This window comes from Pipra filicauda, unplaced genomic scaffold, assembly GCF_003945595.2.
Source record: "Pipra filicauda isolate LSUMZ 115617 unplaced genomic scaffold, ASM394559v2 scaffold65_size3143899_pilon, whole genome shotgun sequence".
NCBI lineage: Eukaryota > Metazoa > Chordata > Aves > Passeriformes > Pipridae > Pipra > Pipra filicauda.
The window spans coordinates 2,014,015-2,024,279 of NW_024104820.1; positions in this window are offsets into that span (position 1 = coordinate 2,014,015).

Consider the following 10,265-nt stretch of genomic DNA (forward strand, 5'->3'; position numbering starts at 1 on the left):
ACAACTTTTTGAAAACCATGCAAAAGACCAAAATGGTAGCAGCAGCACCAGGGTCCTAGCTGAAAATGTCCTGTCCTGTAAAACCATTCAGGGTACAGCACTATTTTCTGTGTTATTCTTATATCCTTTTTTGCAACAGTAAAACATGTGAGGTATCAGTCCTCACACGTGGATACTGGCAGCACTGTAAGGCTGAGTAGCCTCATACAACTCTCCCCTTCTCTCCTGCAAAATAGTCCTGTACCTCACCCCTGACCAAACAGCTGTACCAGGAGAGCTTGATCTCCTGTTTTCACACAGGTATAGATTGTTTATGGGTGACCTGGACTCACTCTTGTTGGTATTTCCATAGATGGACATTTCTCATGTAAGTCACAGTAAAAAAATAAAAAATAAAACCAAACCAAAACCCCGACAAACAAAAACCTCAAAACACACAGGGGAAAGAATATCAAGTACAAGACAAAGGTACCTAGAGAAAAGGAATAATAATCCCAAATCAGACAGAGTTTGAGATTAGTTATTTGCCTTTCCTGGTGCCTTGGCTAACAGCAAGAGATCAGCTGAATTATTTTGATGCCTCATTTCAGTGGGAGTTAGGCATCATAATAACTTTAAAAATATGAAACCTAGCCATTCTTTTAATCCTAAATGTGAAGTCTCAAAGCTGATTAAACAGCAGTTAAATCAGGAAAAAAGAATTGAATGGAAATAATTACTCAGATAGGTTAAAAATAGTTTTGTGACAGGGTAGGTTTTTGCCTTTTTTGAGACTCTTTTTGTCAAGACCAATATCTTTTTTACAATTTACAATCTCCACTGTTTCACAGAAGAAACTTCTAAATATTTCAAAGCGCTTCTGTCATTTCAAGTAGTAAGAGAGTCCTTAGATAAAACTAACTGATTTTTCATTTACTAGTATCTGGCAGTGTTATCTGCATTTAAACCCAAATCAGGTTACCTCCACAAGCAATCCCAGAAATTAGATTTCTGCAGCATTCAGTACAAGAGATCCTCATGGTCTGTTTCTGAAGGTACAGCGGCAGCTGTGCCATTTGCTATTCCCACCAGTACAGTGTGTAGCTGCTCAGGCAGCCCTGTTATGGCAGCCTGCCAAGCAGTCCAGACAGCAACAAGATAACAACTTTGTCCTCTCCTTATTTCATACTGACATTGTCATCTTATCTAAGTTTTCTGTAGAGTAATGGGTTTGAAACCATGAACAACTCAGAATATCTGTATTTTCTGAGAACAGCTTCCTTCTGCAGTATCAAAACATGACATTTGCTTTTTCTTCCTAAAATAAAAATACTCACTTCAGCTCTGTGCTGCATGGAAGATTTTAATGATCTATTCTTCTTAGGAGTCCTGGCAGCTTTTCCTGCCTGTTATCTATGACCAGAAGTGAGCTGATCTATCAGTTTTCACAGGAAACCAAATCAGCAAATGTCACACAGGCAGTGAAGCAGGATATAGCAAACCATGCTCCATATATACATCCCATGCTTCCTTTACACTCTTAAAGCTGAGACCCAAGTGGTAAGCAGCAAATGTAGGCATAGAGGGTAAAGAAAGCTGAAGTGCTTCATAAATCTTAAAACCTGATTTTCCCTACAAACTGGTCAGTCCAAATGTAAGCAACTGAAAATCAACGTTAAAGTGTTCAGGATATCGCGTGCCATAGGAGTCACAACACTGCCCAAAAAGGCTTGCCTATATATATCCTTAATTTTTTTCTGTTTTAATAATTCTCCTGAGGGAGGTATTTAACTACTGCACCCAAAGCAGAAAACTTCTGTAAATCTCTTGTAGTTACAGAACATGCCATAACTCTGATTTCACTCAGAGCCCTGGCTTATTTCACATTTTTTATAACATGAAGAGGTTACTTTTAACACTTAAAATACTGCTTGGTTTTACGGACCATTGAAGGTTTCTATGGTTCAGTCCTCTCTACAAAAAGCATGTGTGTCCTTCCAGAAATGAAGCTTTATTATTAAAGATTCATTTTTTTGCACAAAGTCTTCTTCCTTCTTTGTCTTTCCTAATTGCATCACTGACCTCAAGCTCTCATTTGCTTTTTTCTTTCAATCTCACTTTCAATTCCTTGAGACCCTGCCCCACATGGCATACCCAAACAGAGTGAAGCCATATTTGACATATTTGGCAGTGAAGCACTAAGAAAAGGGATTAAATACATTTCATGATGGTCTCTTGCTTGTCATTGCTATTCTAAAGTAAAACATTACCCAAAAATATTGACTACTATATTCTACGTTTTGCCACAGATACCTTCAACAGCTGCCCCTTCTGTTCGGTTCTGCAAGACAAATAGGTATTACAAATAAAAAAGGCCAAATACCTGTAGTGAGCTACAGATAACAACTCTGGTCTAGCTGAGGAATTCAGACTGAGTATTTCTGAGTAGTTATGACAGATTGGATCTGCAGACAAGATCCATTTAAAGGCACAACATCCCTTACAGTTTTGCATTGGAAGTCACAGTCAATGAAAGATCAAAGAATCAAAAAAGGAAAGATTACTATTCGTGCAAAGTATATGCCAGAAATGACATCTGTATCAATGCCTGAACACAGCATCCTCCTATCAAAGAAGGTAAAGATCCTTCCTTACCAGCCTTCTCAAATGAAACACAAACTCTTTAGGCTTGCACTGCTGTTACTGATCTTATGCAGAACTTATTCTTAATAGAAATTAATGTAAGACTATTGTACCTCAAGGATCAAGTCCTTTGTTTTCCAAGTGATAATCTAAAACTGTGTGCCCCCAATGGAAACAGAAAAAAACCAGACAATCCTGATATTCCAGTAAACTCAGTGCACAAGGCAGGCTGAAATACTCCACGAATATGTAGACAATGCTACAGCTGTCGTGTAGGATTCCAGAGCTTAAGAGGGAAACATGAAAGGGAGTTTTGTGCAGACTTTGTTGATAAGAAAGATTCTTAAGCCCACTGGATTTACTGTTCTAGAACATGCAGTAGGGCTGTTGATAAAAACCAGTCTGGCAATAATGAACCAGAAGCTCATATTCCTTAATATATGAGTAGAACAATAAAAAAAATAAAATTGCATATATAGGAGGTCAACATTGTTTTTATGTGACAGCTACCTACATGTGAAACTATATATGCAACTGTAATAGCAACAGTTCTTAATAACAACAGTTCTGCTACGAGTAAGGACACAGAAAAGTAACTCTGCAGGCACTCACTACCCAGCACCTAAGACCTTCCAGTCCCTCAAATAGGATGAGCAAGTGTGCAGTGCTTCATTCAGTCCAGAGCACTCTGGTGTCATCCCTTCACATACCAGTAGCCCAGTATATGGATGACCCTGTGAACACAGGTATTTGGATTTGTTGGAACACATCTAGGGAATGCGTGGCATTTATTCTGCTTTTCATAAAAACAAACAAACAAACAAAACCCCAAAACCAAAAACATTAACTGAAAATAGTTTTGATCAGAGATGCTACTTATTTGGTTAAAACTCTGACTCAAGTGTCTTCCAGAAAAAAAGGAGATTATAAACTTAATATAGTCAGCACTGGCAAGACAAAAGAGTATAAGGGGTTCAACTGACATTATTATGCAAAATTTCAATACGTAACAGGGACATTATCACTGTCACAACACACGGATTCCACATATGCTCAAACTGTTTAAGCAAGACTTGGAACTTGGAGGAGGGGAAACTGCAAAATACCCATAAGAGTTCTGAAGCATTTTAAAAACTAAACCAGCCAGAAACAAATCAAGTGACCATAAATGCAATGAAAGCAAGAAGACTCCTAACAGATCACAGGGGGATTTTTCAGCAAACCTCTATTAATGAACTGTTATTTCCAAATACTGAGAACCAGTACTGAGCGAACCATTATTTCCAAAAACTGACTGCAGCTTGAAAGACTTGCTGGGAATTGAGACCAGTCAATTGAGGTTTATCTGGATAGAAATAAAAGGAAAAGGCAACTGTCACGGTCCAAAGAGGGGACGGGACACCAGGAAGCATGCAACCAGAGGTCCTTATTCAGGCGTGCCCCCTCTCTTTTTATCCGCTCGGGAGCGGAAGGGGCCAGAACATAGGGCGGAGCATGAGACCGACAAGCAGAGGGACAAACCAGCATAGGGACACCGGCAAAAGGGGGAGGAGCGGGGGCAAACTCATGGCAAGCCTGGGCTTGTCCAGGCTGTGCACTGTGCAGTGTGAATACAATGAAACCACATAATAACAGCAAAGTCCACACGACAAAGTCCTGCCAATCGCTGCACGCTTCTCTCCACGCCTGGAACTGTTCTATCCTGAATCATGTTCCCTCACATCTCACTCTTTCTTATTCCCTTGAAGCACGGCTAGAAAATACCTGTTTTGATAGTCCTCTTAGGCAATCATAGGAAAGATTAGGAGGTAGGAAGACAGAAAAATAGAAGAAAAACACCAAGATCACCATGCTTTTGTGTGCAATAGTTATTGATTTATTTGAAAAAGAGACAATAAATATGGGAGAGGGGAAACACTCACTTTTCCCACCCAGAAAAAAATATAGGATGGTGCAAGAGGCCTGTTAAATAGTGTATTTTGCCAGGATGGGCACTCCCAACATGATTACAAATGTGCTCCACTTGTACCCATTGCTGACACCATATTTTATGAATGTGATTCTCTTTTAGCTGGGAGTTGCCCTAATATAAACTCTATTAAAAAGAATTATCATTACAATTATGCAAAATATTTTTCTATTACTATGAGGAGGGAACAGATTAATAACACAAATGCCATGATAAAAATAGAGAAGCATTGGATTTTTCATAAGTGGAAACTCTTACAAGGTCTATTGCCAATTCCACTTCTTAATAGGGTCAGCTAATCAGGCAGACAGACATTTCCGTCAGAATATTGTGTTCAACACAGTACAATACTTTAAAACAACAACTTCCAAAGGAAAGCATTTACTTTTAAACACTTAAATCTATTCTATTTGCTCTACTTAAATGGTGCAATTACAGTAATTAGAATAGCCTCCTCCTCAGTAAAGTATGAGAAAGAAGCAAAAAACTGATTATGAGATTTTAGTTGTTAATCTCTAGATCAGTTCCATAACTGAATACTTTTTCCAGCAGTTTATTTTCAAAGATGAGAACAGTCCCAGCAGCATTGACTGACTGACTTATTGTTGGAAGACATTAGAGTCTTCATTTATCTGTGTTGTAAAAATTGTAGCCCTTCAGTAATGCTTAAAAAGTTATCATTTCTAAGTACTTGGAAATTGGGTGCTCACAGTAATTCACTGTGGAATAAAGAAAACACTGTTTTCAGAGCAGTCTATGGTGTTCTGTAAGTACATCCCTATTTGTCACAGATTTAGAAAGTTTCTTTTCAGGAAGTTGCAGAAATTACTTATGCTCTTGAAGGACATGCTTTCACTCTGAAAGATATAAATTAATACCTGAAAAACCTAGACAGACTTTGATAAATTCGGGGTTGAAATAGACTGCTCTTACACTATTAACAATCCTCTTTCACCCACATTCTCCCCCAATCTATCCCATCCATCCATCCATCTGTCCATGCATCCATCCATCCATCCATCATATGAAGTCCTCAGTGACAAAGCAGAGTTTGAAGAATGTGCAGCCTCTAGCAGAAACAAACAAGACTACAAAAGCTGTCAAGTGCATGGTCTAGCTGGAATGAAAGTTGAATCATCTCTTGGATTGTATAGACATAATCAGATTCTGCATCAAAAGCAGCATGGGCAGACAGTCAAGGGAAGTTGATTCTGCCCCTCTCCTCTGCCCTACTGAGACCCCACCTGGAGCACTGCATCCACCTCTGGGGTCCCCAGCACAGGAAGGACACTGATCTGTTGGATCAAGTCCAGAGAAGAACCACCAAGTTGATCAGAGGAATGGAGCACCTTTTTTGCAAGGGAAGGCTGAGATAATTGGGATTGTTCAGCCTGAAAAAGAGGTGGCTTTGGGGTGACCTAATTGCAGCCTTCCAGCACCTGAAGGGAGTCTACAAAAAAGATGGAGAGAGACTATTTACAAGAGCATGTAGTGACAGGACAAGAGGGAGTGGCTTCAAACTGAGAGAGAGTAAGTTTAGATTGGATATTAGAAAGAAATTCTTTTACTGTGAGGGTGGTGTGGCACTGGGACAGGTTGTACAGGGAAGTTGTGGATGCCCCATCCCTGGAAGTGTTCAAGGCCGGGCTGAATGGCTCTCTGACCAAACTGGTATAGGGAAAGGTGTCCCTGCCTATGGCAAGGGGTTTGGAAGTAGATAATCTTTAAAATCCCTTCCAATCCAGGCTATGATTCTATGATTTTTAAAAGCAAACCACACATAAAAGTTTATGATGGACTTGCCACACATACTACAGTAATTGTGCATCTGAATCCTGCAATGAATAAAATTAGCAAGTAGGATGCAGCTATCAGCAAGTATCATTGAACCATTTGGAACCAAAATTTGCTCCACAAGAAAAGAGGTGCTCCCTTCCTGGATTGATACCTTGCCAATTTCCTTGTGATATTTTACCACTGATGAACAGAAAATAAAGTGAATCAGAAAACAATGATCCAAAGTTAATGGCAAGGTGCTATGTAAAGAATACCCTCTAGGACAAAGGGACACTGCAGAAACATGAAAAATACAAAGCCCAATTATAGCAGTTGTGTGACCAAACCAGAGATGAGGGAGACAGTACTTCAGAGGTTACCAGTTGGGACTGTCTGCATTTCAGAAAACAAGGTAAAAGGCTCCATAAGACACCTGTATAATTGTGAAAGGACAATCTGCAGAATGGAAATGTCCAAAGATAGACAGACAGATATAGAAAATTAATTAGATTTATGATTAACTAACCATTAGTACCTGTGGGCAAGCTTACTCTAAGGACCAAGTATGAGAAAGCATATGAAAGGAGATAACCATTAAGAAATACATATACTACATGGAACTGACTGAATATATATACAGGAGGTTGGCACTTGTACTCTTTGCATTGCTGCTGCAGTACAGGATCCCACTGAATGCTGCTCAGGTCAGTACTGTTTACAGATATACAATTAACTGCTTGCTACCTACCATCTGTCCTGAATAAAGAAATCTGAGGAGCAAATCTGGTGTCAATTTGAGTCCCATGGATGGACAAATTCAAGGGATTCTAGTTCTTGGAAGAGGTAGTTAGGAACTCACTTAAGCAACTAGGATAAATAGCTGCCCCCTGAAGTGATCAGAGGGACTCTGAAACCTTGGAAGGAACAGCCACCATTTACAGGAAACCTTGATTATCCAGAAGATAAGAAGTGCTCAAGAGTAGAAAGCACATCTGTTTTGAGAGAACAAGCTTACTAAAATAAACCGCTTAATTAAAATTCCCTACTTTATAGATAAGTGAGCAGGAGGAATTTTAAAAATTACAAATGCTATATCCTACTTGTCATTATCTACACAATCAGATAATGTAAATCCTGATTCCACAGAAGCTGCAAGAAATTTGTTACGAAGTGAGATTGTGAACTCCATTAAAGCAAAAAATTCTTCACTATTTGTTTTTCCTCACCACACCAGGAGGAAGGAGAGCCCTCTGAATAAACACACTCCTAACAAGAGTCTCACCAGTCTTGATTTCTCTGAAAAAAAACCCTAACAAACAATCTATTTCAAAGTTTCAATAGCACATTTCAGTGAGGTGCTTGGTGCTGGCCCTGTGTTTGTACACAGGTTCAGAGAACCACGACTTTGCTGCCCTCGGCTGAGCCAAGACTTATTTGTTCTTACATAAACCAACATATTTTTATGAAAATCATTATACTACCTATATTACTCTGGCCACATGACATTTGCTGCAGGGTTTGCCTAACTTCACCACAATGCAACAGCATCAGCTATAAGAGCATGTCACCAAGGAAAGAAAAAGGCTAATTGTGGGGAGATCTTGCAAGTCTAAAAGCCTTTAAACCAAGCGATCTAAATGTTCACACTCCTTTGTGAAGCACAGTAAATCAGGACAGTCTGGCACATAGACTGTGAAATAAAACACCTCTGCATAATCCACAAATACCTGAGGATGCATGAGTCAACAGGGGTGAGCCATCACAACTGGCTAGAAATAGATTCTATTGTGATTTCAGTAGCAGGGAAGATTTGTTTCCTTATTAGTAAATCAATCTTACAAAACTGTTATAGTATAAAGTTGAGTGGTCCAAGTATGGGTACACTGTAGAGTTTCCTCTTTTGGTACGTGTGCTTCCTGTAGCCAGAAAGTGGTAAATAGAGACGCTGACCAGTCAATGAGTTTGTTCTACTGAGCAGTGCCTCACTCATGACAGAATCTACCAACCACCCAACATGTTCCTGCTGGATTCTGCACCTCTATGAGGGTCCAAAGTACAACTGCTAAGGTAGTAGATGTCACCAATCCTGGGAACATGGGGCATAAGCACCAACCTGCACTGTTTTTTAGAGATCAAAGGTGCATGCATAAGGACTCAAAACTAATGTTTAACAGAATTAGGCAAAGTCAAAGCAAAATACCAGATACTACAATCGCTACATTCCTTATATTATATATCGAGACTGTACTCTAAAGATGCTCTAAATTTACAACTCGAAATACTTATTTGCCTTTTTTAACTCCATATGATTATCTGCATTATTGCATGTTGCCCACATATACTCCCAAGGTTGATGTGAATTTTAAAAAGTATGAATTGGCCTTAATCAGTGGAAGTTCCTCCACAAGTTCTCTCATAATGGCTTAATTCTCATTTCTCACTTAAAACATAGATCCCAAACAGTATCAACCAAAACAGCCTTGACTGAAAATAATCCAGATAATTTAAATTTACAAGTATTGTGAGAGATAAAAGTCTATCCTGCAACAGAGTAAAATAAGATTTCAGAAAACAGTTACAGTAGTAAGGCAATTCATTAAGGTCCCCAGCTTCATAATGTGATATGAAGTGAGTGCTATGAAGACAGATTATATATGAACCAATTCTTTAGAAGTTTAAGTGAAGATAATTGGTTTCATTGCCTTAAATACAGACTGATGCTTACTTTACCTCTTACGCAGATTCGGGGCAGCAGATTTTACAACAAACTTTAAACACTACACAACAAACTCTCAAACTATTTTCATCATAGGCATCTCAACGGAAATGCTTTCCATCCAAAAAGGGCAGTAATTTCAACATTAATTACCCCTCCCTGTTCCAAAACAAAACATGCTTAATTTCTATACAATCTGTAGGACTTTTAATTCTACCAACCGAATAACTTGGATATTAGGAAGAAATTTTTTACAGAGAGAGTAATCAGATAGTGGAATGGGCTGCCCATGGAGGTGGTGGATTCACCATCCCTGAAGGTTTTTAAGATGAGACTGGATGTGGCACTTAGTGCCATGGTTTGGTAACAATGGCGGTGCTGGATGAAGGGTTAGACTTGATGATCTCAGAGGTCTTTTCCAATCTGTTGATTCTATAATTCAAAGAATAGATATTCCCTTGAAAGACAAAAATTATCATATTGAATTAATCCACAGCCCACATAACCTCTTGTTCTAAGGTGTTTAGCTCACATTTTCAGGAAGAGACCCTAAGAACAGGCCAAACTGATACTGCTGCCAAAGTCCCACAGTGACCTCAGATGTTTACATTGGTTTAAGCAAGAAATCTACGTTTAACATTGCTTTAAGAACACAGTTGTCAAGCCTATTAAGTTTCAACTGTGTCAGCATTTTAAATATTTGAATATTCATAAATCAGGTTTTAGCCTGATGCTCAACTCATTTCACATCGATAAACCACCAAGTCCTACACTATTTTGTGTTACTGTCATGAGAAATGGAATTAACTGTCAAATGACTGTGTAAACTAACTGTTAGGCTACCATAGTATCTGCTACATAGATCTGTAATCAAATATATACATTAGATGGTATAGATGCAGTTGTTTTCATTTCTACTTTATAATCCCTTTAATATTCATGTTCTATTTACCAAAAGTGGATATGCAGCATACTTGAAGTAATATGTACAATATATTACTTGGGTTTCGCTGGAGGAAGTTAATGACAGATTTTAAAGCAAAAATAATGTAATATGTGAGTAAGCATCATACCAAAAAAACCCACAACCCTCCACCCAGGATAACCAAAAACCCATCCAGCAAAGGAAGTAATTTTCAGATTATTCTTCCATTAAACTTATAAACTGACTTTGCAACGTAA